The sequence below is a fragment of the Scyliorhinus canicula genome, chromosome 19 (genome assembly GCF_902713615.1).
Source record: "Scyliorhinus canicula chromosome 19, sScyCan1.1, whole genome shotgun sequence".
Taxonomy (NCBI): Eukaryota; Metazoa; Chordata; class Chondrichthyes; order Carcharhiniformes; family Scyliorhinidae; genus Scyliorhinus; species Scyliorhinus canicula.
This window is the reverse complement of record NC_052164.1, coordinates 14,607,413-14,632,596: the sequence shown is the minus strand read 5'-3', so window position 1 is coordinate 14,632,596 and position 25,184 is coordinate 14,607,413. Positions and strand designations below refer to the sequence as shown.

The window sequence follows — 25,184 nt, the reverse complement described above, 5'->3', positions numbered from 1 at the left end:
CAGAGGCCACTAGAGGGGGTAAAGGTGTTGGGGCAGCACTTAAAAATGGCTCGTCAGGCCAGGAAATGAGGTAAGTTCTGCCTCGGCAGAAGGTTCCTCACAGAGGCCTCCAGAAAAATGGTCTGTTTGATAGTGAGGTCGTTCTCAGCACTGCAGGTTCCAAGAAACACCGCTCTATTCACACCTAAAACGGGAATCTGTTTTTTTTTTGTTAAATCATGCCCTTAGAGTCTGTGCCAGCCATCAAGTATCTATCTATTCTAATCCAATTTCCAGCGATTTGTCGCGTTGTGTTATGGCGTTTCAGGTACTCATCTAAATGCTTATTAACCATAGAATAAAATCCCTACTGTGCAGAAGGGATCAAGTCTGCACTGGCCCTCCGAAAGAGCACACTACCTTGACCCACCTCCCCCGCCATATCCCCGTAACCCCACCTAACCTTTTAGACGCAAGGGGCAATTTAGCATGGCCAATCCACCTAACCTGCACATCTTTGAAATGTGGGAGGAAACTGGAGCTTCCGGAAGAAACCCACACAGACATGGAGAGAACGTGCAAATGCCACACGCTCACCCAAGGCTGGAATTGAACCCATGTCCCTGGCGCTGTGATGCTGCAGTGCTAACCACTGTGCCGCCATTGAGAGGGTTCCCATCACTATCGCCCTTACAGGCAGCGAGTTCCAGATTCCCACCATCCTCTGGGTGAAAAGGTTTATCCTCAAATCCCCTCTAAATTTCCGTTCATTACCTTAAACATATGCTCCCTGATTACTGACCGCTCTCTTAAGGGAAAATTAAGATTGCAGATCCGTTGGCTTTGATCTTTGGATCCTCACTGTCCACATGGATAGTGCCAGAGGACTGGAGAGTGGCGAATGTTGTTCAAGAAAGGGAATAGGAATAGGAATGACCCTGGTAATTATAGGCCGGTTAGTCTTACTCGGTGGTCGGTAAGTTCATGAAAAAGGTCCTGAAGGATAGGATTTATGAGCATTTGGAAAAATGCAGCTTAATCCGGGATAGTCAACATGGATTCGTGAAGGGTAAGTCTTGCCTCACAAATTTGATTGAATTCTTTGAGGAGGTAACTAAGTGTGTAGATGAAGGTAGAGCAGTTGATGTCGTATATATGGATTTTAGTAAGGCGTTTGATAAGGTTCCTCATGGTCGGCTTATGAAGAAAGTAAGGAGGTGTGGGATTGAGGGAAATTTGGCCAATTGGATAAGTAACTGGCTATCACATAGAAGACAAGGTGGTGGTGGATGGAAAATTTTCGGACTGGAGACCAGTTACCAGCGGTGTACCACAGGAATCAGTACTGGGTCCTCTGCTATTTGTGATTTTTATCAATGACTTGGAGGAGGGGGTTGAAGGGTGGGTCAGTAAATTTGCTGATGATACCAAGATTGGTGGAGTAGTGGATGAGGTGGAGGGCTGTTGTAGGCTGCAAAGAGACATTGATAGGATGCAGAGCTGGGCCGAAAAATGGCAGATGGAGTTTAACCCTGATAAGTGCGAGGTGATTCATTTTGGTAGAAAAAATTTGAATGCGGATTACCGGGTCAACAGCAGGATTCAGAGGAATGTGGAGGAACAAAGAGAACTTGGGGTTCATGTCAGCAGATCTCTGAAGGTTGCCACTCAAGTGGATAGAGCTGTGAAGAAGGCTTATAGTGTGTTAGCGTTTATTAACAGGGGGCTTGAGTTTAAGAGCCGTGGAGTTATGCTGCAACTGTACAGGACCCTGGTGAGACCACATTTGGAGTATTGTGTGCAGTTCTGGTCACCTCATTATAGGAAGGATGTGGAAGCATTGGAAAGAGTACAAAGGAGATTTACCAGGATGCTGCCTGGTTTGCAGGATAGGTCTTATGAGGAAAGGTTGAGGGAGCTAGGGCTTTTCTCTTTGGAGTGGAGGAGAATGAGAGGTGACTTAATAGAGGTTTATAAGATGATGAGGGGGTAGATAGAGTGGACGTTCAGAGGCTATTTCCTCGGGTGGATGTAGCTGTTACAAGGGGGCATAACTATGAGGTTCAGGGTGGGAGATATAGGAGGGATGTCCGAGGTAGGTTCTTTACTCACAGAGTCGTTAGGGTGTGGAATGGACTGCCGGCTGTGATAGTGGAGTTGGACACTTTAGGAACTTTCAAGCGGTTATTGGATAGGCACATGGAGCACACCAGAATGACAGAGAGTGGGATAGCTTGATCTTGGTTTTGGACAATGCTCGGCACAACATCGAGGGCCGAAGGGCCTGTTCTGTGCTGTACTGTTCTATGTTCTATGGAAAAGTTCCTTCCTGTCTAGCCTATGCGTGTCCCTAAATCTTTTATAAACCTCAATCAGGTTCCCCTCTGCCTTCTCTGCTCTAACGAAAACAACCCCAGCCTAACCAGCCTCTCCGCATAGTTGAAACGCTCCAACCCAGGCAACATCCTGGTGAATCTCCTCTCCACCCTTTCTCGTGCAATCACATCCTTCCTATAGAGTGGCGACCATAACGGCACACAGCACTCTTGCTGCGGCCTAACGAGTGGTTCATACAGCCCTATCATAACCTCCCTGTGCTTATATTCTATGCTTCGGCTAATCAAGGCAAGTATCCCACATGCCTTCTTGACCACCTTGGATGAGATTTAACGGCCTCATGGTGCCCGGTGTCGGGTGAGGCTGTTGAATCTCGTGAGAGGCCTCTGGCGAGGTTTGCAACGCTCAAAATGCCTCACCAGATTTAAAGGAGTTTTGCGAGACGTCGTGATCTCGATCTCGCCCTCAGTGGATGTGATCCAGATCAGCATATTTAAATGATCTATTAAGCTCATTTAAATATGTGTTCGCGGGATTCTCCCGGTGTCCGGGAACCTAACGGCCGTGCCTGAGGGGTGGGTGCCGTTTAGCACTGGTTTCCACAAACGTGGACCAGTCGTAATGGCAACTGGGTGGATATTCCAGGCCATTCGAGACCTCAGCTGGCCGAGGACAGGGCAGGGTGGCACTCTGGCAGTCCCTCTGGCACTTGGGAATGTTGGCAGTGCCAGCTTGGCACTCTGGCAGTACTTCCCTGGCACTGCTGGGGTGTTCGTATGGCACTACCGAGCTGGCAGTGGCATTGCCATGGTGCCAGGGTGGCAACGCCAGGCTGCCCAGGTGCCAGATTGACACTGCCAGGGATCAGGTTCGGGCGGGGGCCTTAACAAGGGGAGGGGGCTGAGGTGGTGTTCCCTGGGGCCTTTCCGAAGTTATGGGGGGGGGGACTGAAAGGAGGAGTGGGAAAGATCGACACAACCAGACCAAATGGCACCCCGATCTGCAAGGATCACAGACACCCACCATGGCGAAATGTCGTTAAATAGCGAGATGTTTCTCAGCTAAACGCGACAAAAACCGGACCTAGATTTTTTTTCTGGTTAAATCGTGTCCCTTATCTACCTGTCCTGCTACCTTCATCCACCCCAAGGTACCTCTGCACTTCCGAGTATCCTACTATTCATTGGGTATTCCCTTGCCTTGTTCGTTCTCATCCCCTCGCGCTTTCAGGGTTAAATTCCATGTGCCACCAGCAAGGGGATGTTGCATTTACAAGATAAACCCATATTGAACAAAAGAAACGGCTGTGAGCTGTGTGTAGCTGGAAAACGCACCATTCTGTTTATATCTCTGTCGGATGATGGTTGTCAGAATATAAGGACTTCACTGTTCAGTGCTGAGCAGTCCGGCATCCTCAGATCATAGGTCGATACACAGCCTGATCTTTGGCTTTGCAAAGGACGGTCATTCAGTGGTTTTGCAAACCCAGAAGGGTATCGGCTTGTGGTCCGTTTTAAAAACAATGGAATGACCACAGGCTTTAAACCTTTCACAAACCTAACCGTCTCTATCGTGCCTCCCAGTCACTGAACATGAAAGACAATTTTTGAACAAAAAGTTTTTCAGCATACTCAAGCTCTGTACAACCGAACGACTATTTGAAACAAAAAGACGATAAAAAGATTTTTAATTTGGGTGCTGCGCAAGAAATAAAAACGAACGGCAATGTAGATAATTTTGAAAATGCCAATAAAAAGATTTTTTTTTAAAGATTTATGTAGAATCTTTCACGATCGCAGGATGTGCCCAAAGTGTTTTACAGCCAATTAAATGCTTTTGATGTTTAGTCGCTAGAATGTGATGATAATAATGCAAACTCAATAAAAAAACATTTCCAAAAATATAATTCATGAAGCCTTCTCAACCTTACCCCTCGCCTGAGGTGTGGTGATCCTCACGTTAAATTGCCACCAGTCAGCTCTCCCCCTCAAAGGGGAAAGCAGCCTATGGTCATCTGGGACTACGGCGACTAAAAACAAAAGTCAAATAGAACATTCTGCGCTTGAATAATGAGAATCTTTATTAGTGTCACAAGCAGGCTTACATTAACACTGCAATGAAGTTACTGTGAATGAGAAGTGTGAGTTAAATGTTTTCTCAGGCTGTTTCTTGGACAGCCGTAAAACTACTGGTGCATTTTTTGTATTATTTATATTTCCATCATCCTCTTATCTTTATCCTTTGATGATATATTTTCCAAAAGTACGCTCTTATGTTTTCTTAGAATTGTGAAACCTTCCTAAAAGATTTGACAAACAAATCTCCAGATCGATAGACACTTCAGACTATCTGAACAGATCAAACTCTGTTGTAATCCACTTAACTCAGGTAAACACAGAATGACCTGCACAGCATCAACTTCTGAGCCTCACTTGGAATTTACTTCATTCCATGCTGACAATGGCAAGTCTGCTGTATTGCAGGGCTGGTTTAGCTCAGTGGACTAGACAGCTGGTTTGTAATGCAGAACAAGGCCAGCAGCTCGGGTTCAATTTCCCTACCAGCTGCGATTTCTAAATTCCATCTCTTGTGTACCTGAACAGGTGCCAGAATGTGGTGACTAGGGGCTTTTCACAGTAACTTCATTGCAGTGTTAATGTAAGCCTACTTGTGACAATCAAGGTCATTTATTTTGCGTGCTCGCAGGAACTGCTTACTGTGACCCCAGTGGCAAGGGTTGTGGGTCTCAGGGATGAGCATAAAGGTGTGGAAAACAAGGCGGTTCTTCCACAGAATCAGAGAGAATCCTCACCTTTTTCTTCTTAGGCAGTTTCTCGGAGCTGAGGATGAATTTTTTTCCCATGCTGGATTATGGGTCTTGAGGTGACTAAATGCTGGATGCACAGGTGAAGCAGGTAATGTTTGATGGGGTAGTTGGGATGCTCGGATTTTGTTACGCTCCTTCCGCTGTTAATGTTGGCCCCCACCTGGGGCCTGTCGGAGAAGTTCAAAACGGTCACACCTTTGCAGATGCTTCTCCAGCACATGGTCTCCAGCAAGAGATTGCCACACATCCGTGAGGATGTTGCATCTTTTGAGGGAGACTTCGGTGACATCCCTGAAATGTTTCCACTACCCTCCTGGTAACCGCTTGCCATGATGAAGCTCGGGGTCGAAAAGTGAGAAGGGGGATTTTCTGTTCCTGTCTTTTGTGTGTGTGTGTGGGGGGGGGGGGGGGGGGGGGGGGGGGACTACGGAGGGACGGAGAATAGGGCGGGAGTCCCAAAATTGCTTTTTTAGCGGTAGGATTTCCCGGATCAAGTGTCCCCACATTCTGTCGGGATCGCCATTTGCATAAATTTCAATATAATTATCAGGCCTTTATGTCTGATAGTCTCTCCATGTTAAATAGTCCATTGACGCCAACAAATCCCCAATGACGTGTACTGGGTGAGCAGAGCCCAGAGGTACCCGGGAAGGGGGGGGGGGGGGGGGGGGGGGGGGGAGGTGGAGGAGGAAGACATTCATGGCTGGGCAGTGCCATGGGGCAGCGTCAGGGGCAGTGCTGGAGGGTGGTCTTCTGTGGTGGGATAGATTCTGTGGGGGCGGTTTTGGGGGGGGAGTTCCATGTGGTTGAAGTGGGGGGACATTTTGCAGTGGGGGTTAGGGGATAAGTTCTGTGGTGACTACACGAGAGGGAAGTTCCTTGGGGGTGGGGGGAAGGAGAGTGGGGGGCGGGGGGGGGGGGGGGGTGAAGTTGTGGGAACCGCCTCTTTACATTCTTTTGGCAAAGACTTTAAAAATACGGCAAGAAAACCCGGCAACGCCACCAGCCGTCTACCCTCCGCTTTTCCCACCTGGGAAAAAATTGATCTCTCGGCAATTTTACGCTAGGGTGGGCAGACCATCCGAGGCCTCGCCCCACTAATCTTATTAGCTGATTGTTACGTGATCAATTGCTGACCACTTAAGGGCCGTTTCCCTCCTGGTGTCAATCTTTAGGCTTGGTGGGAGGAGTTCTGGTGAATGTGGGAAAATCCGAAAATAATTGGCTTCAGGCCTTGGGTGGAGAGTGAGGGCGGGCACTTTCATCAGCAACCCCCTATTAACATTAGGCACCTCCCCTCCCATCATCCCCACCCCCATACGGTCTGCTAACCACAAGACCTCCCTCCTGACCCCGGCCTCTCCACTGACACCCTTGTCCCACTCGGCCCACACCCACCCCCGCCCTCCCAAAACCCTCCTCCTGGAATCCCGGGACGTGGGCTCCTGATGTCCTTGTCTTGTCCACTGCAGCTTCTGCCGCCCCAGGCACGAGAGGTGCTGACCAAACAGGCTGCCCCGCAGGTCTCTGCCAACTCTTCGGAAAACATGAGGAGAAACCCCGCCTTAGCCTTTAATGCTGTCATTACCACTCCCTTGGTTTGCGTTTAATTATATCTTTGTCATTTCATCTCTTCGGCTCTCCCCCCCAACTCCAACAACCTAAGGGCAGCACGGTAGCATTGTGGATAGCACAAATGCTTCACAGCTCCAGGGTCCCAGGTTCGATTCCCAGCGTGGGTCACTGTCTGTGCGGAGTCTGCACGTTCTCCCCGTGTGTGCGTGGGTTTCCTCCGGGTGCTCCGGTTTCCTCCCACAGTCCAAAGATGTGCAAGTTAGATGGATTGGCCGTGATAAATTGCCCTTAGTGTCCAAATTGCCCTTAGTGTTAGGTGGGGTTACTGGGTTATGGGGATAGGGTGGAGGTATGGGCTTGGGTAGGGTGCTCTTTCCAAGAGCTGGTGCAGACTCGATGGGCTGAATGGCCTCCTTCTGCACTGTAAATTCTATGTCTATCCGTGATCTTCTATTCTAGCGCACCTGCCTCTCCCACCTTCATTCAACAACGTTAAACCCATCACATTTCTACCTCGCTCCAGTTATGAAGAAGAGCCATGAGGACTCGAAACGTTAACTCTTGTTTCTCTCTCCACAGATGCTGCCAGACCTGCTGAGGTTTTCCAGAATTTTCTGTTTTTATCCTCGAAGAGTCAGGCGTTGTACATATTTCTGTGATAATCCTCTATCTGCTATTTCAATGGTGTTATTCACACCCCTGCTGAAAGGGACAATACAGGGGCCTTCAGACATTATCACAGGCAACAACAGTCTTTGGAATCAATGTTCTTTCTATAACTGGGCAGTGGCCACAATTATCTTAAACAAAAATTAAAGGGTAGACTTGAGAGTCATTTTTTCTCAGGCAATTATCCAGCTCCCTCTCATTATTCCCTGACATTTATTTTTTTTTAATAACTATTTTTAATGAACATTTTTGAATTATATACAAATACAAAACATAACGCAAAAGTGGGAACAGCTCCCAAACCCCTTCCGCATCCTCCTTAACAGCTGATGTGATCAGGGGCGGAATTCTCCAACCCCCCGCAGGGTTGGGGAATCGCCCGGGGCCGGCGTAAATCCCGCCCCCGCCGTGGCCCGAATTCGCCGCCACCCAGGAATCGGCAGGGGCGGGAATCGCACCCCGCCGGTCGGCAGGCCTCCCGCGGCGATTCTCCGGCCCGCGATGGGCCGATGTCCCTCCGCTGTCAGGCCTCTCCCGCCGACGTGGTTTAAACCACCTCTGTGCCGGCGGGAGCAGACGGCGGGAGCAGGCCCCGGACCCCCGAGGGGGACACGGCGGGATCGGACCCTGGGGGGGTGCCCCCACAGTGGCCTGGCCCGCGATCGGGGCTCACCGATTGGCGGGCCGGCCTGTGCCGTTGGGGCACTCTTTTTCTTCCGCCGCCGCCACGGCCTGCACCATGGCGGAAGCGGAAGAGACCCCCTCCACCGCGCATGAGCCGGTGGTGACGTCAGTGGCCGCTGATGCTCCGGCGCATGCGCGGACTCAATCTGACCGGCGACGGCCTTTTGGCCAGCCCCGACGCTAGTTGCCGCCAGTCGGCGGAGCGGGAGCCACTCCGGCGCAGGCCAGGCCCCATTCTCCGTACCTTTGGGGAGTCGCGACGCCGGAGTGGTTGTCGCCACTCCGCTACGCCTGGAACCCCCGCCCCGCCGGGTAGGGGAGAATTTCGCCCCAGATCTTTAAAATACATAACATCTTATGTATTTTCTATACAAGCTCCCAATCGACCCTCAGCGCGTATTTAACTTTCTCCAAAAACAAAACCTCCAGGGGCCGGCGTAAATCCCGCCCCCGCCGTGGCCCGAATTCTCCGCCACCCGGGAATCGGCGGGGGTGGGTATCGTGCCCCACCGCCGCTGTCAGGCCTCTCCCACCGATGTGGTTTAAACCACCTATGTTCCGGAGGGAGCAGGCGGCGCGAGCGTTTCCCCAGCCACACGGAGCCATTGGGTGGAGAAGGTGACCTCCAGAGCACACCTGCGAGCAATCAGTGAGGCGAAGGCTAAAATATCTGTCCCCGCACCCGCTTGCAACCCCGGCAGCTCTGACACTCCGAATATAGGGCGCGATTCTCTGGTCGGCGACACCAAAATCACGTTCGACGATAAGCCGGAGAATACCCGCTTACAACCAAATCGGGGGCGGCACCGCTTTTGTGATGCTCCGCCCCCTCCAAAGCGGCAGATTACGCCGTGCACCGTATCAACGGCCTCAGGCGCCACCCCCCCCCCCCCCCCCCCCCCCCAATGCTCCGTCCCCGACCGGCCAAGTTCCCGACGGCATTGGTCGCTATCATCAGTCGGGAACTCGACTTGGCGGCTGCGGACTCAGTCCAGTGCCGCCACAGTCGGGGAAAGGCTGATCCGCGGGGGGTGGGGGGGGGAAGAGACGACTTTATCAGGGGCATTGTTAGGGGGGGTGGTCCGGGGCTCGGGTGCTGGCCAAAGGGGGGACAGTTTTTGGCAGGCCGGGTCCGCTTGCGGCCAGCGCCATGTTGCACAGCGCGGCCGCTGCAGGCCGCCGTCATGCGCATGCGGGACCACAGACCCGGCAATTCTCCGGGGCGTATCGGCAGCCAGAGCCGGGTGCTCTACGCTGCTGCCTGCTAGCCCCCAGCCAAACGGAGGATCGGTGGCCGTTTTGCACCGAATTTCTGGTCGTAAAACACCACCGTTCCCAAGCCGGAGTGGGGACATAGCCTCAGAATCAGAGAATCCAGCCCATGGCCTCTAGGGGACCCGGCTCCAGCTTCCTGCCTAAGATCACCGACATGGTGAAGAAAGAGCCCCAAAAGTTTGCGAGCTTAGGATATGCCCAGAACTTATGTCCATGATTTGCTGGGCGCCTCCTGCACCACTCGCACCCACTCATCCTTGCCCTTGTTAAGTGTGCCCAATGCATCACCTTCAGTTGTATAAGCCCGAGCCTCTCACACAAAGACCTTGCATTCACCCTTCGTAAGGCTTCTCATCATACCCCCTCCTCCACCCCCAGCTCCTCCACCCATTTCACCTTAATCCCCTCCAGCGGGGCCCTGTCCTCCGCCAGCAGCCTCCCATAGACACCTGAGGTTTTACCCTCCTCCATCCCGGCTAACGACAGTTACCCTCCTTACCAACAACATGGGCAGCGCAGCCGGAAAACTCGAATAAACCTTCCTCCCAAAATTCCAGACTTGCAAGTACTTAAACGCTTCCCACTGCGCGAACCCGTAACTTCTCCACTAACTCACAAACGGCCCCTCCAGGAACAAATCCCCCAATTCTGCCACCTCCTTATCCTCACAACCCCTAAACCTGGCGTCCATCCTCGCCGGCTCAAACATGTGGTTGTCCCTGATCAGCACCATCTCCCCGCTGCTGTAATTACCGACAGATTTTTAGTGCAGCCACCACCACCTGGTTCTCCAAAACCTTCAGGGAAAACGGGAGCAGGGGCGTCACCAGCACCCGCAATCCCACCCCCTCACATGATCTGGCCATCTTTACCCAAACTGACTCATGATTCCCCCCCCCCATCAATCCAACACCTTCTCCGCATTCGCCTCCCAATAGTAGTAAAGCAGGTTGGGCAATCCAAACGCCCCCCCCCCCCCCGACTGCTGTCCTGCAGTAGGACCACTGTTCAGGTCTTCGCCACCTTCCCAGCCCTTATAAATGACAAAATCATATTTCACACCCCTACAAAGAACGCCTTTGGTGGAAATCCCAGCAGGCATTGAAACAGGAATGTGGTGGTATGACCTGGAGCGCTGCCATTGGTGCAGAGCACCGGTTTCCCATTGGCTCTGGCTGGTCATGTGCCTCTCGGCTGATTGGCTGAGACTAGTCATGTGACTGCTCACCAATTGGTCGAGAGGCAAGTAGACCCCGCCTCCAAGGTGGGGTATAAGTACCCAGAGGTCCGGCGGTCGGCCTTTCACTGTAGTCGACCACCGGGCTAACAACTAGCTGATTAAAGCCACAGTTTGGATCTTCATCGTGTCTCGCGTCCAATTGATGGTACATCAAGGAACAAGAGGTTTGGCAAGATATTCATCTTCACCGATTGCACACACCGGCTAACGACAGTGGGAGACTATCTCATCTCGGTAGGTCTGCCTTTACCCTGCTCCCACCCCCATATTGTCAGCCCAAACGGCAACACCTCCAAATTAGTTCCTCTCCCCAGCGGGGTGACCGGAACACATTCACTTTCGTCCCAATTCAGTTTATACCCGGAAAAAGCTCCAAGCCACTTCAATATCTCCATTATGTCTCCCATCATCTGGACCAGATCCGTAACGTACAGCAACAGAGTGTCAACATAGAGAGGGACACCCTATGCTCCACCTTCCACCCCCCCCCCCCCCCCCACTCATTACCCCCCTCCATTTATCCAAGCTCCACAAAGCAATGGCCAAAGGCTCGATCACCAACGCAAATCGGGAGTGGGACATAGGCTACCCCTGACTCGTTACCCTATGAAGTCGGTAGTAGCCCGACCTTACATTATTAGTCCAGACACTAGCTTTTGGCTCCTGGAACTCAACCCACCGCACAAACTTCGGCCCAAATTAAAATGCTACAATACTTAACAGCTTTAAAAAAAAATGCAGAGGCCCTGAATGAATTCAAGACTGGCTCAATATTCCTCTGAAGCATTCCCTGAGAATGAAGGTGACATCTAATTAAGCAACGTGTGTAAGATACCCTCGTAAGGCATTAATAGATGGTGTCACTAATAATGTACCATGTCCTGCCTGCGTTCCGTTTATCCAATGATCAGAAGCATTTTGCTGCAATTAACTCCGGTAAATTAATATTTGGAGTAAGTAACTAGAAATTAAAATCATTTTCTGCCTGGACTCATCATTGTCACTCCTGTGAATTAGAGCAATTTAGTTGTAAACCATTGCCTTGTGCATCCATATGTTTCACCAGATCTTATATACCGTCACAGATAAAAGCAGAAAGTTCCAGAACACCTCAGCAGGTCTGGCAGAATCTGCGGACAGAGAGTTAACATATTGAGCTGAGTATGACTCTCCTTTGGAACAAAATCATTTTCTTTTTAAACGCATTTTATTCAAACTTGTATCAAAGTAGGTTACAGCAAATAAACACCCCGGGAAACATTCTTCCCAACAATCAACTATTCAGTTTGTACAGACTTTTCCTCCTTTATTGTTTAGCACACTGGGCTAAATCGCTGGCTTTGAAAGCAGACCAAAGCAGGCCAGCAGCACGGTTCAATTCCCGTACCAGCCTCCCCGACCAGGCGCTGGAATGTGGCGACTAGGGGCTTTTCACAGTAACGTCATTTGAAGCCTACTTGTGACAATAAGCGATTTTCATTTCATTTCATCACCCACCTCCACCCCCCTGTGACGAACAGCTCCTCAAACACGGTCACAAACATCCCCCACCTTTTCTCAAATTCCCCTGCTGAGCCCCTGAACTCACACTTTATCTTCTCTAACCGCAGGAAGTCATACAGGTCACCCAACCAAGCTGCTACCCCCGGTGGCAATGCCGACCGCCACTCCAGCAAAATTTGTCGCCGTGCAATCAGAGAGGTGAAGGCCAAGACATCGGCCTTCCTCCTCTCCATGAGCTCCGGCTTCTCTGAAACCCCAAATATCGCCACCAAAGGGTCCGGATCCACTCCCTCCCCCAATATCCTGGCTAAGACCGAGAACACTCCCGCCCAGAATCTTCCCAATTTCTCACAACCCCAAAACATGTGCGCATGATTCGCTGGCCCCCGCCCACACCTCTCACACTCATCTGCTACCCCCTGAAAGAACCCACTCATTCTCGCCCGAGTCATATGCACCCTGTGCATCACCTTAAACTGTATCAGGCTCATCCTTGCACAAGAGAAGGTCCTGTTTACCCTTCGCAGTGCCTCACTCCAGACTCCCAAATTGATCTCCATTCCCAACTCCGCTTCCCATTTCTCCTTGATCTTCACCACCCGCTCGCCTCCCTGCTCCCCCCAGCCACTTATATATATCCCCAATTCTTCCCTCCCCTTCCACATCCGGAAGCAGCAGGGTGCATCCCGGCAATCTAGGGAACCCCTTCCAGACCTTTCGTGCAAAGTCCCTAACCTAGTAGATACTGAACTCACTACCCCTTGGCAGCTCTACCCTCTCCCTTAGCTCCTCCAGACTGGCGAACCCTTCCTCCAAATACAAATCCCTCACCTTGACCAGCCCCACTTCCCTCCACCTCCTGTATACACTATCCATCCACCCCCCCGGCTCAAACCCATGATTCTCGCACAGCGGTGTTAGCACCGACATCCCTTCCACCCTAAAATGCCTCCTCAGCTGATTCCATATCTTCACCGTGGACTGCACCACGGGGCTCCCTGAATACCTACTCGGAGCCATTGGCAATACCGCCGTCACCATAGCCCTCAAACTAGACCCCTTACAAGATTCCTCCTCCATCCTAACCCACTCTATTCCTTCTCCTTCCCACCACTGCCGCACCTTGTCCACATTCGCCATCCAATAATAATGAAGCAAGTTTGGCAACGCCAACCCCCCCTGCTGCCTCTGCCTCTGCCGCAGGGTCCTCCCCACCCTCGGCACCTTCCCCACCCATACAAAGTCTGAGATGATTGTGTCCACTTTCCGAAAAAAGGCCTTTGGTATAAAGATCGGGAGAGCCTGAAAGATAAACAAGAACCTCGGCAGAATATTCATTTTCACCACTTGGACCCTCCCGGCCAACGTTAAGTGCAGCGTATCCCACCTCTTAAGATCCTACAAAATGATTTTCAACTAAAAACGTTAACTCTGATTCAAAAGGCGGACAGCACGGCAGTGAAAGGAAATTGAGCAGCAGGAATAGCAAAAAGATATTTGATAAAAGGCTGAAAGTGTGGTTAAGGAACAAAGACATCCGAGTGTGGTCAAGGGTACAGGTTCTCATTCCGGAGGGGGGGGGAGACGCATTACTAAATTAGATCCGAGATGTCATCATGGTTTATGTATCCAAGGATGTGCTTGAGTCACGCGGTCCCCTCTGCCACTTGTAGCTTTCAATCCAGCAGTTAATGCACAGTGCAATTTTATTGCAGCGATATAAAAGTGAAGCAGTGCAGATGCTGGAAATTTGAAATGAAAACGGAAAATGCTGGAAACACGCAGGTGGTCTCACAGCATCTGTGGAAAGAGAAACAGAGTTAACGTTTCAACTCCATATGATTCTTCTTCAGAGACGAATATGGCTCTGACAAAGACTCATACAGACTTGAAATGGTGGCTTTGTTTTTTTCTCCACTGATGCCGACAGACTGGCTGAGTTTTTCTAGAATTTTCTGTAATTAGATTGAAGTATGGACCCTCTTCGTTCTTTCTCTCCAAGGGCGAGTCTTTTTATCCCACATCTCCCCATTCAGGCTCATTGCTCTAAGAGGGCTTTGGTGACCATGGACCCCATGTTTTGACCATGATCGCGTTTGGCAAAGTAGGTTTGCTGTCCCCTTCTGCAGGATCTGGCTCACCAGGAGACTCTCCCTCTGTAACTACCTGCTGTAGGTGTACATTGGAAGGAATTGCAGCTTGGTCCGCAACCTGTTTGGCTGCGTAATGAACACACGCCGGAAGGTGGCCACTAGGGGCTCTTCACAGTAACTTCATTTGAAGCTTACTTGTTACAATAAGCGATTTTCATTTCATTTTTTTTTTCACACCTTCTGTGGCCATCAAGCCCTGAAGTGGAACTTGAACCTGGAGTTTCTGGCTCAGAGTTAAAGATGCTACTCGCTGTGCCAACAAGACGGCAACATCTCTATTTGGCCAAGGTGTCCAAGAAAGAAAAGCGTTCACAACACTTGCATTCTACAAGACATTTCTCCCTGACTTATGAGGAAATTTCTCCACCTTTGGCACATTGATGGCACAGTGGTTAGCGTTGCTGCCTCACAGCGCCAGGGATGGGGATAGAGCGGGGGAGGTGGGCCTAGATAGGGCGCTCTTTCACAGGGTCGGTGCAGACCTGATGGGCCAAATGGCCCCCTTCTGCACTGTAGGGATTTCAAGGTTTAATGAGAACAAGATTCAGAACGGCACTAGGGAGGAAAAAACTCAAAATGGAGGACAGAGTTCGTGGTCTGAGGTTATTGAACTCAATGTTGAGGTAGAGAGCTATAAGGTGCCTAATAGGAAGATGAGGTGCTGTTCCTCCTGCTTGCGCTGGGCTTCACTGGAACACTGTAGCAGGCCAAGGATAGAAATGTGGGCACAAGGGAAAAATGGTGAGTTGAAATGTAAAGGAGACAACATTGCAGACTAAATTGAAAGAGGCGCAAGAAAACCTGGGAGGTGTTTTTGGGGTCTTGGACGGTGAGGAAGGGGCAGCTGTTATCCCTCCGGTGATTGCATGGGAACATGCCATGGGAAGGGGTTGAGGTGCTGGAAGTGATAGAGGAGTGGACCAGGGTGTGACTGAGAGAACAGAGAGGAGCAGGGAGGGGGAAGATGTGTCAGATGTTTGACATTAGTCTGGAGTTGGCAGAGAATGACCCTTTGAATACAGAGGCTGGTGGGGTAGAAAGTAAAGAAGAGGGGAACTCTATAATTGTTCGGGGAGCGAGCAGGAGGGGTGTGGGCATAAGTGTGGGAAATGAGTCGGGCACAATTGAGGACTTTGTCAAGTAGTTTCCAGATAAGCAAGATATTTTAGTATTAGATGTCATGCAAAATGGGTCTGGGTCAGTTTCAAGGCAGCAAGTGCTTGCAATGATGATCTACACAGTTAAAATTGAACTTTTGAACCTGATCTACATTACCTCAACCATGTTGAGCTGTGGAGTACTTGCTTTGGAATACAGATGCAGTTTATGGGTGGAGGGGTTTTTCTCTATTCCAACTTTCTACTCTCTCCTCCTGCGGACGTTATTTAGCTCAGTTGGCTAGATAGCTGGTTCTTGACGCAGAGCGAGGCCAGCAGTCCGGGTTCAATTCCCGTCCTGGCTGAGATTATTCGTGAAAGACTCGCCTTCTCAAGCTTGCCTCTCACCTGAGGTCTGGTGATCAGGTTAAATCACCACCAGTCAGCTCTCCCCCCTCAAAGGGAAAGCAGCCTCTGGTTGTCTGGGACTGGCCACCTGACCATACCTTCATGGGCGACAGATACTTTCATTACCTAATCTGACCCAAATGACCAGTCTTGATGGGTGAACCAAAACAATGAGTCAGGTGATTAAGTATATGAAGCATTACCGCTGAGCCAGACAGGCAGTTCCCAACAGGAGCTGTTTGTTGGCAAACAGGAACAAGAATTCCTGTTGCTTTTTCTCAGTTGTATCTCGGGGGGGGCTGAGCACAGACACAGTGATCTCTCCAGGTCTCGAATTCCCTGCTTCAAAACACTTATACCTATGGATCAGCACATAGTAAAGGAACAGCCAGGACACAGTGAAATAATCACAGTAATTAGTTTCCAGGAAAAGAAGATAGATCTTATTCAAAATCTCAGTTGGCAACAGTAGCAAAAGTTGGTCGTCAGGAGCAACTGGCCCCCATTTGCGGAAAGATTAAAGAATCATTGCAAAGGTATAAACGCCAGTTCGCTCTGGGTGTTGGGGATGGGAACACGAGGAATCATACTATTGCTGTGTGGTTTTGGAAGTAGACCTGGCTTAAAGTTCACCCTTTCCTATCGGGCGGAGTTCTCTGTTTCAGAGACTAAAGGGACAGAATCGGTGGACTTCTACGACAGCAAACCTGGCGGAGGTCTCGGAGCAATTCCGGAACCGTTAATGGGCTAACACTGGCACCCCGTGAAACACCAGCGATTCTAATGAAAACAGTGTCCGATTCACCAGGGTCGGGATTGGCACTCGAGAGGCTGACGAGCTGCAGCCACATATTAGCTCTCCACTCCCCACACACACTCATCCCAGCCAACAAGATGGCACTGGGTGCGTAGGAGCGCGCCCATCCTGTTGATGGGTCAGTTGGAGCCAGAGGGTAACTGGGGGAGGGGGATTGCCTGGGGGACACCCTTACGACCAGTGGCACCAGGTTCACAGTGGGCAGTCAGCAGCATGCGCTGACGCATTGACTGCCATGCAGGTTGTGGCAACGGTGTTCCGTGCCTGTCCACCCCGACCCACGGTCGACTTCGAGGCCATCCCCCGCTACTCCCCCCAGCCCCCCCTCCCCCACCGGACAGCAGCACAATTGTCAGCGCACTACGGCGATGTTGGATACTTTCCGTGCCCACTCTCTCACTCATCAGCCACGTTTCCCAATTTTTAAAACCACAAGTGAAACTCGCTGTCGGTAATCCCTCCTGGTGGATGCGAAGCATCGCGGGAGCCCTAGAGAATACTGGGTCAGGGCCGCTAATGATATGCCAACGGCGTTTACTGTACGTGCAGAATAGAATGCATTGACACCGCTGTCGAGGCAACAAAGCATGGCATTCTGACAGGCGTCCGGCGCCAACCACGATTTTAACCTCACGCACTATTCTCCGCAAAGTCGTGTTTCCCGATTCCGACGTCGGCCGAAGGAGAATCCTGCCCATGATTAGTTTGATTAATAGTAATATCGTTAATTTAGTGCATCTTTACTTCAATGTAAATATTACTGTGATGATGCTTCTTTACAGGACACAAGTGCTAATATTTCTTGGTGAAATACATTAAAGAATGCCACTCTTCTCAAAAATAATTAAACAGCAAACACAAACATGCCCTTAACCAAAATCATGCTTCTGTGGGTAATCAATTCATGAAGGTCCTCTCACTCGAATCTCAATTTGTCCTCAACTACCATCCCAGGCACACATACTTTCCACCAGCACTACTGTGTGGCAGTCTGCGAGAGCTCCAGCTGATTATTCCATTCCTTGGCCCAAGGAACTAAGGTTAGTCAGTTAGATAACAGAACATCATGATTCTGAAAATGCTGGAAAATCTCAGCAGGTCTGACAGCATCTGTAGAGAGAGAAAAAAGCTAACGTTTCAAGTCCAATTACTCTTTGTCAAAGCTAACAGACAGAGAAAGTGGGAAATATTTATACTGGGGAGTGAGAATGGAAGATGAGTCATAGCCACAAAAACCCAGGGAAACCGGGTTCTAATGGCCACAGAAACCAAGGGGAAAGAGTGTTAATGGCAGTACCCAGAGAGAACAAAAGATGTGAAAAGCCAAACAGCAGAGAACCGAACATCAGAGGGTGAACTGTGACAGATGTAGATGTGGGTGGAGGGGAAGGGGAACAAAAGGGGAGAAAGGGGAAGGAAAGGTGGATAAGATGGGGGGGGGGGGGGGGGGGTTCCTTACCCTTATTAAACTTACCACTTATTAAAAATGCTCATGTTTTGTAATAAACCTGCACCACTCTTAAATACACCAATCAACATCTGATAATGCAAGTTGCATTCGATCCCATTGCCCCGTTGGACTGGTTAACGGAAGACTTTGGCGGCGGTTATGAACCCTCTCGCTCCATCCGTGAGAAACTCGGCGCAGGTCAAAATCCGGAGAGCATCAAAAAACGTGATTTTTCTCCAGCATGATTGGGTTTTGGAATTTCCCCCATCGGTGGCGTCATGAGAATCACACCGCGGGAGCTAATTTTAATACATTGCCATGTCATTAGTAAGCACTCTTTTCAGACCTCCCCCCCCCCCCCCCCCACCCTCATGGAATCTTGACCCGATGCTGGCATGGCGTGACGTCACCCTGGCATCATTTACACCAAGTCAGGCCAGGCATGAGGCAATCGAGGAGATCCCTATGGGGGCACCCCAGGTAAGTAGAGCCCCGGGGTTGGGGGGGGGGGGGGACATGCCCAAACAGTGCCCTTGTATTATCACCTGGCACAGGTTGGCATTGCCAGGTTGACACTAGAGACAATGCCAGGGCAGAACCCTAGTGGAAGCCCTATGGGCGGGATGCATATATGCGTGGTGGATGGGGGCGCGTGGACATTTTGCGGGGGTGGGGGGGGGGGAGGAATGTGCCTGCAATCGCTGTCAATGGTGGCGGGATCTGCTGGTGATGGCTGTCAGGCAGGGACAACCCCAAGACCTCCGAGATCATAGAATTTACAGTGCAGAAGGAGGCCATTCGGTCCATCGAGTCTGCACCAGCCCTTGGAAAGAGCACCCTACCTAGGCCAACATCTCCACCCCATCCCCGTAACCCATTAACCCCACCTAATCTTTTTGGGCACTAAGGTACAATTTATCATGGCCAATCCACCTAACCTGCACATCTTTGGACTGTGGGAGGAAACTGGAGCACCCGGAGGAAACCCACGCAGACACGGGGAGAAAGTTCAAACTCTACAGACAGTCATCGGAGGCTGGAATTGAACCCGGGTCCCTGAAGCTGTGAGGCAGCAGTGCTAACCACTGTGTCACCGTGCACAGTTGAAAATACGCTACAAAGGCAACAGAGTTAATCAGGAAGTAGGCAGAAATACATTTACAGAAATTCCCATTTACCTGGAGAATAGTAATCACTATGCATTTGTGTGATGAATTTAGTGGGTCCTTTAATGTGAAAAATACACTATATAAATCCAAGCATTCCTACCTTGGATAGCGCAGTTGTGAGGCTTAACGGATTTTACTATATTTTATGATAAGTAAGATGGTTATGGTTTTCTTCCTGCGCTTCTGAAATTCTATTTTGTGGTCTGCAAAACTTAAATGAAGTAACAGCAACATAATCACACCTGGGTAACGCTGGTAGTCTGCTGGCAGCTATGATTGACATGAGACCCACATAACAATTGGCGTCAACTCCTAAAGTCATTTACAAGATAGATATAGAATACAAAGAAAACTGCAAAACAGCTGCAGTTTTCTCATTGCAACTGTTTTCAAAACTTATTGATTATGTTTTGTCTCCACGCTACCTCGAATGGTAATCAATGAGTTATGTCCTGTTTGTCATAATGGAGGCAGTGGCGTAGTGGTATTGTCACTGGTTTAATCATCTAGAGATCCAGGGTAATGCCCTGGGGACCAGGGCAGAGGATGAAATTGGAATTCAAAATAATCTGGAATTAGAAGTCTAATAATGTCCAATGAAACCACTGTCAATTGTTGGAAAAGTCCATCTGTTTCCTCTAATGTCCTTTAAGACCTCTGGCTGCAGATCCACCGTAATGTGGTTGCTCTTAAATGCCCTCTGAAGTAGCCTCGTGTCGCTCAGTTTAAGGGCAAATATGCTTTAGGGATGGGCAATAAATACTGGCCCAGCCCCACATCCCGTGAATGAATTTTTAAAAGTGCTCTTCTTCAAAACAATTCCATGGCACCTTTCCGCCTCAGTTTAACATCGGATTAACAGCACCTCTCTGACAGTGCAGCACACCCTCAGTACTGCCCTGGTGCATCAGCCTTGACGTTGACACTCGAATCCCTGGAGTGGGCCTTGAAGCTAGAATCATTAGCCTCAAAGGCGAGAGTGTCACGCCTGACACCTCCAACCCTTAATGCTTCATTATGATAATGTGCTATATAAATTAATTATTGGATACCAGACATAATTTTGATACATAGATTTGGTATCTTCAGTTATCTTTTCTTTCACAGAAGAGAGGCAGCAATTCCCTCCTAGTTTTGACTGAACTCTGTGACCGTGCCAAACTCCTTCAAAGCAATTGGTCTCCCAGGGGCTTCAAGTTGGCAGTAAAACTGCAGCCTGCACAAGTGTATCTGCACCCAGTGGCCTATGGAATGATGGGCCAATGACAATGAAGGCACAAAGTAAGCAAAGTCACCATAGTCCCAGATGACCATAGGCATCTTTCCCCTTTGAGGGGGAAGAGCTGACTGGTGGTGGTTTAACCTGAAGATCAGCACACCTCAGGCGAGGGGTAAGGTTGAGAAGGCAGGGTCTTCATGAATAACCTCTGCCGGTACGGGAATTGAACCCACGCTGCTGGCCTCGCTCTGCATCACAAACCTGCTGTCCAGCCAACTGAACTAAACCAGCCCCCAAATGGTGGCAGAGGGGCAATGCCATTGAACCAGTGACCCAGGCTAATGCTCTGGGCGACAAAAACAGAAAGTGCCGGACAATCTCAGCAGGTCTGGCAGCATCTGTGGCGAGAGAACGGAGCTAACCTTTCGAGTCGGGGGTGACTGTTTATCAAATATTCTGGGTCATGTGTTCAAATCCCACCAGGGCAACGGGTGGAAGTTAAATGAATAAATCTGGAATCTCACCAACTTGGTGAGCCACCAATACTGGAGTCTGTCCATTTTGTTGTTCAATTTACACATATATATAAAGCTGTAAATCTGAATTAAAATGCACGCCAGGTCTGTCAGCATCTGAAAGAGAAGTTTCTGTGCCTCCTTGAGGGATCCAGGGTCTGAGTTCTCAAGATCCCTTACCTGAGCTGATGTTGTTCTTCTTTTCCATCTCTTTGCATTTGCTGACTGGCCCGCTTTGCACTTCTGCCCCCACCCCAACACAACATACACCATCACACAGTGTGCTGTTTTTAATTCTGTAGCCTTCAGAGAGGCGCTCACACTGACATTGACATCAATCTCCCAACTGTCAACATGTAGTACTCGGCACGAAGCAGGGCACCGAGCCCACATGTACCTTACACAAGGGCCAATGCTAACCGCGAGAGGGAGGGCGTTCAGCCTTGAGTGAACCATTAAATTATTTTTGTCGCGTAAAAAAGTTGTGCAGTTGCTAAAAAAGGTCACTCAGCCACCCCCACCCCCCTCCAGATAAACAGCAATCGAGGAGGGCCAACACTTGTTGATGTACCCGCGTTCAATTAATATAAAGTTAATAAACACACACACAAACACTGGGGTTGAAGCAGGCGAAGGCGCTGCTACCCCCCGAGCATTCCCGGGGGTAAGAAAAAGTATCCATTTCAGGAAATCGTGCAATGTAACAAACAAGATTGTCAACTGTATCAAGTTCCGATGTCATTGACAAAAAGGTCTCGGCGCCTTGCCTGGGAAGTTCAAGCTATTCCGAGATTATTTAAAATCCCCTGGCCAAATTTAGATGAAAACAAGAGCTAAATTGGCGTTTACCCTGGACTTACCGCGGTTGCACTGGTGCCTTTCCCCGCGGGCTTGTCAGTTTCTCCCGGGCTTGGTGGATTTCAGAGTGCACGTTGGGTTGGGTTGGGTTAATTTCACTCGGGTGTTTTGTGCCGGAGCTTGTAACTTTCTCTTTCACACACCACCACCGCTGCCGCCACCACCACCACTGTCCCCCGCCCCCCCACACACACTCTTCTCACCTCTGATTTCTGAATGTCTTGCGCTCTTTCCTCGCTGTCAAACCGAAAGTAGGCTCCAGACTCCGCCTCTTGCCTGTCCCTCACTCCCCTCGCCACGATTTGGCGCGTTCTCTCACTGTCTTTAAAAGGACAGAGACTCTCTCTGTTACACACACACTAAAACAAACACACGCGCACCAAAACGGACTTTCACAACCGGTGCCGGGGGTGAAGCATCTATTGAAAGATGCCGGCGTGTGCTGAGCTGCTGGAGTGGTCCGGTTGAACATTCAACACCTCGACAGTTGGAAATTCGTGTGTGGCTGCATCAATACTTAGAGCACAGCTGCCACCTGGAGGCTGCCAGCAGGTCCGAACTGAGACGTGTTATCAAACTGCAAGAATAATGCAGCGTTGGCAGCAGCTGGAGTCCAAGAGCCCCTCCCCATCGAACTGAGCACCCAGCCCATATTGGCACACACTCATCGAGTTGAACCCCTAATGTATCCTTTAGGTCATTTGTTCCGAGAGTAGCAAAGCCATTCTAACTGATAAATGAAATAGTGGTGCAAGATTGATTCCAGATCAGGGGCTGGTTTAGCACAGTGGGCTAAATAGCTGCCTTGCAATGCAGAACAAGACCAGCAGCGCGGGTTCAATTCCCGTACCAGCCTCCCCGAACAGGCGCCGGAATGTGGCGACTTGGGGCTTTTCACGGTAACTTAATTGAAGCCTACTTGTGACAACAAATGATTATTATATGAGAGGCTTCAGTTATGAGGATGGATTGCAGAGGTTGGGACAGGAGAGGAGAAGGCTAAGAGGAAATTTAATAGAGATGTTCAAGATCATGAAGGGGCTGGCGAGAGTATATGGGGAGAAACTGTTCCCATTCCTAAAAGGATCAAGAACGAGAGGGCGCAGGTTTAAAGTGACTTGCAAAAGAGGCAAATGTGATGTGAGAAAAGTGTTTTTCACACAGCGAGTGGCTGGGGTCTGGAATGCACAGCCGGGAAGTGTGGTGGAGGCAGGTTCAATGGTGGCATTCAAGAGGGCATGAGATTATTACTTGAATGGAAACAATGTGGGTAAGGGGAGAAGGCAGGGGAATGGCACTAAATCACGATGCTTGCTTGGAGAACCTGTGCAGACATTTTGGGCCAAATGGCCTCCTTCAGCGTGGTAACAATTCTGTAATTCTATCAAAATATGCACCAAGTACTTTATTTGACAACAAAAACCTGCATTTATGTACCGAAAGATTCTAAGGCGCTAAAACATCCAAAGGGGCTTCACATGATGGGAACACCACCACCTTCAAGTTCCCCGACACATCATCCTGACTTGGAAATATATCGCAGTTCCTTACTGTCCTGGGGTTAAAATCCTGGAACTTCCTCCCTGACCGCACAGTGGGTGTACCTACACCACATGGACTGCAGCGATTCAAGAAGGCAGCTTACCACCACCTCCTCAAGGGCAATTCGGGACGAGCAATAAAAATCGGCCTTGACAGCGGGTCCTCACATCTCAGGAAAGGATAAAAATAACTCAACTGTTTTATGACATTTCACCTTTGGCAAACAGTCAGCAGATAAAACTTATCTTCCCCTTACATAAACTTTGTTCAGTATACACAGAGTGGAAGAGGGAATAAATATAATATTGTGCCCCTTGTTAACTGCACAATTGGAGGGATTTTGAATGAGCTACAATCTCGCCCAATGTCACAGAAAGCTGAAAATATTTTCTGATGGGTAAGATTTCCCAATCAAAGGAAGAAACTCTGATTTGGATTCTAACAACATTCAGAATGAACAAAATAAAATCAGAATAATAATGCCGTGCACGTTTGTCCAGCTTTATGGGTACATGTGTGCACAATACCAAAACAATGCCTTCATATCGCTATCAGTCTTTTCCTAATTTCCTGCTGATCACTTTCCCCACCTGCACACAAACGTCTGGAACAAAGAAACAACCACATTGTCAGGATATTTTGTTAGACAATGAATAGACCATGATATTCCGTTTAAATCAAGGTCTTACCCATTACACTTTATGCCTCGTGCCCCATCATGTGACTTTGGCCACATTAGTTTCATTGCCTCAATGAAACCCACCCCTAATTCATCGACCACCTCTTCCAAGCCAGTAGCTGCATGCTCAACCTTCTTGACACAACCTCATGCTTGTTAATATGATAAATCTGTCCCTTTCATGAGTGATTGTTTCAAACCTTTTGCCAAACAAACCTATGTCGCATTTTATCACTTTCTATGTGAGTTCCTCCACACCTTCTCCTTTACAAACAGGACTGTGGGTCCATGGACTGCAGAAGTTCAAGAAGGCAGCTCACCACCACCTTCCCAAGGGCAACTAAGGATGGGCAATAAATGCTGGCCTGGCCAACTCATGAACGAATGAAAAAAGTGATCACTTCCATCATTCAGTATTCCTGGTCATAGCAATGTCCTCATCACACTAGAGCGAGTACAGTGGTGATTTATGAGGATGCTGCCAGGAACGGAGAATTTTAGCGATGAGGCAAGATTGGATAGGCAAGATTGGAAAGGCTGAGGTGAGATTTAATTGAGGTGTAATAAATTGAGGGGCCCAGATGGATGGGAAGGGCCTATTTCCTTTAGCAAAGAGGTCAATAACCAATGGATGTAGCTCTGATGTAATTGACAGAAGTTTCAAAAAGCAGTTTGTTATGTATCTGGGAGTTCATTCTTGCTGGTTCTGCATCACGTGATATAGTGACGTCAGCCGAGTGTTTGTGTGGGCTTTGGGCAGATCGCTATCTTGATTACGGCCAACTAAACTGAGAAATGTTGCAATCTTTAGGTCCTCCGATGCCTGGTTAGGTATTAAAAAGAATTGGAATCATTCTTCATATGAATTCCATGTTTCATAATTCTCATCAAACACATCCATGGTGCCATGAGCAGCACCCTTAATAAACCTCTGATCATGTTTTACAAAATCCAGAGTGTGGACACCTCCATAAATTTTCTCTTTGCGGCAACAAATAAATACAACAGGAGAGAAAACTGGCGTGAAAGATTGAGGTGGAAAATCACTGGAAAGAAGATTTTTGGCTGGGCTGCAGAACTGCGCATTTGGCTAAGATACATGGGTTGCGGGGAATGGAGATTTCGAAGTCTGCCAACTCTGCATGGGCCACTACTGGGGAGAAAGGGGAAATATACCCAGGCACAAAG

General features: G+C 49.4%; 1 protein-coding gene across 3 annotated transcripts in view; it reads right to left on the bottom strand.

Moving 5' to 3' along the window:
* LOC119954232 (thyroid hormone receptor alpha) overlaps positions 1-22,239 on the bottom strand; it is a 403,063-nt gene extending 380,824 nt beyond the window's left edge. Inside the window, exon 1 of one of the 3 annotated variants that reach the window (XM_038779296.1) lies at positions 21,979-22,239. The gene's annotated coding sequence lies outside the window, so the exon portion shown is untranslated. Of the gene's footprint in view, positions 1-21,777; positions 21,925-21,978 lie in introns of those variants that run through there. The other 2 variants (XM_038779295.1, XM_038779297.1) reach the window with 2 other exon arrangements.
* Between the last annotated feature and the right edge of the window lie 2,945 nt (positions 22,240-25,184).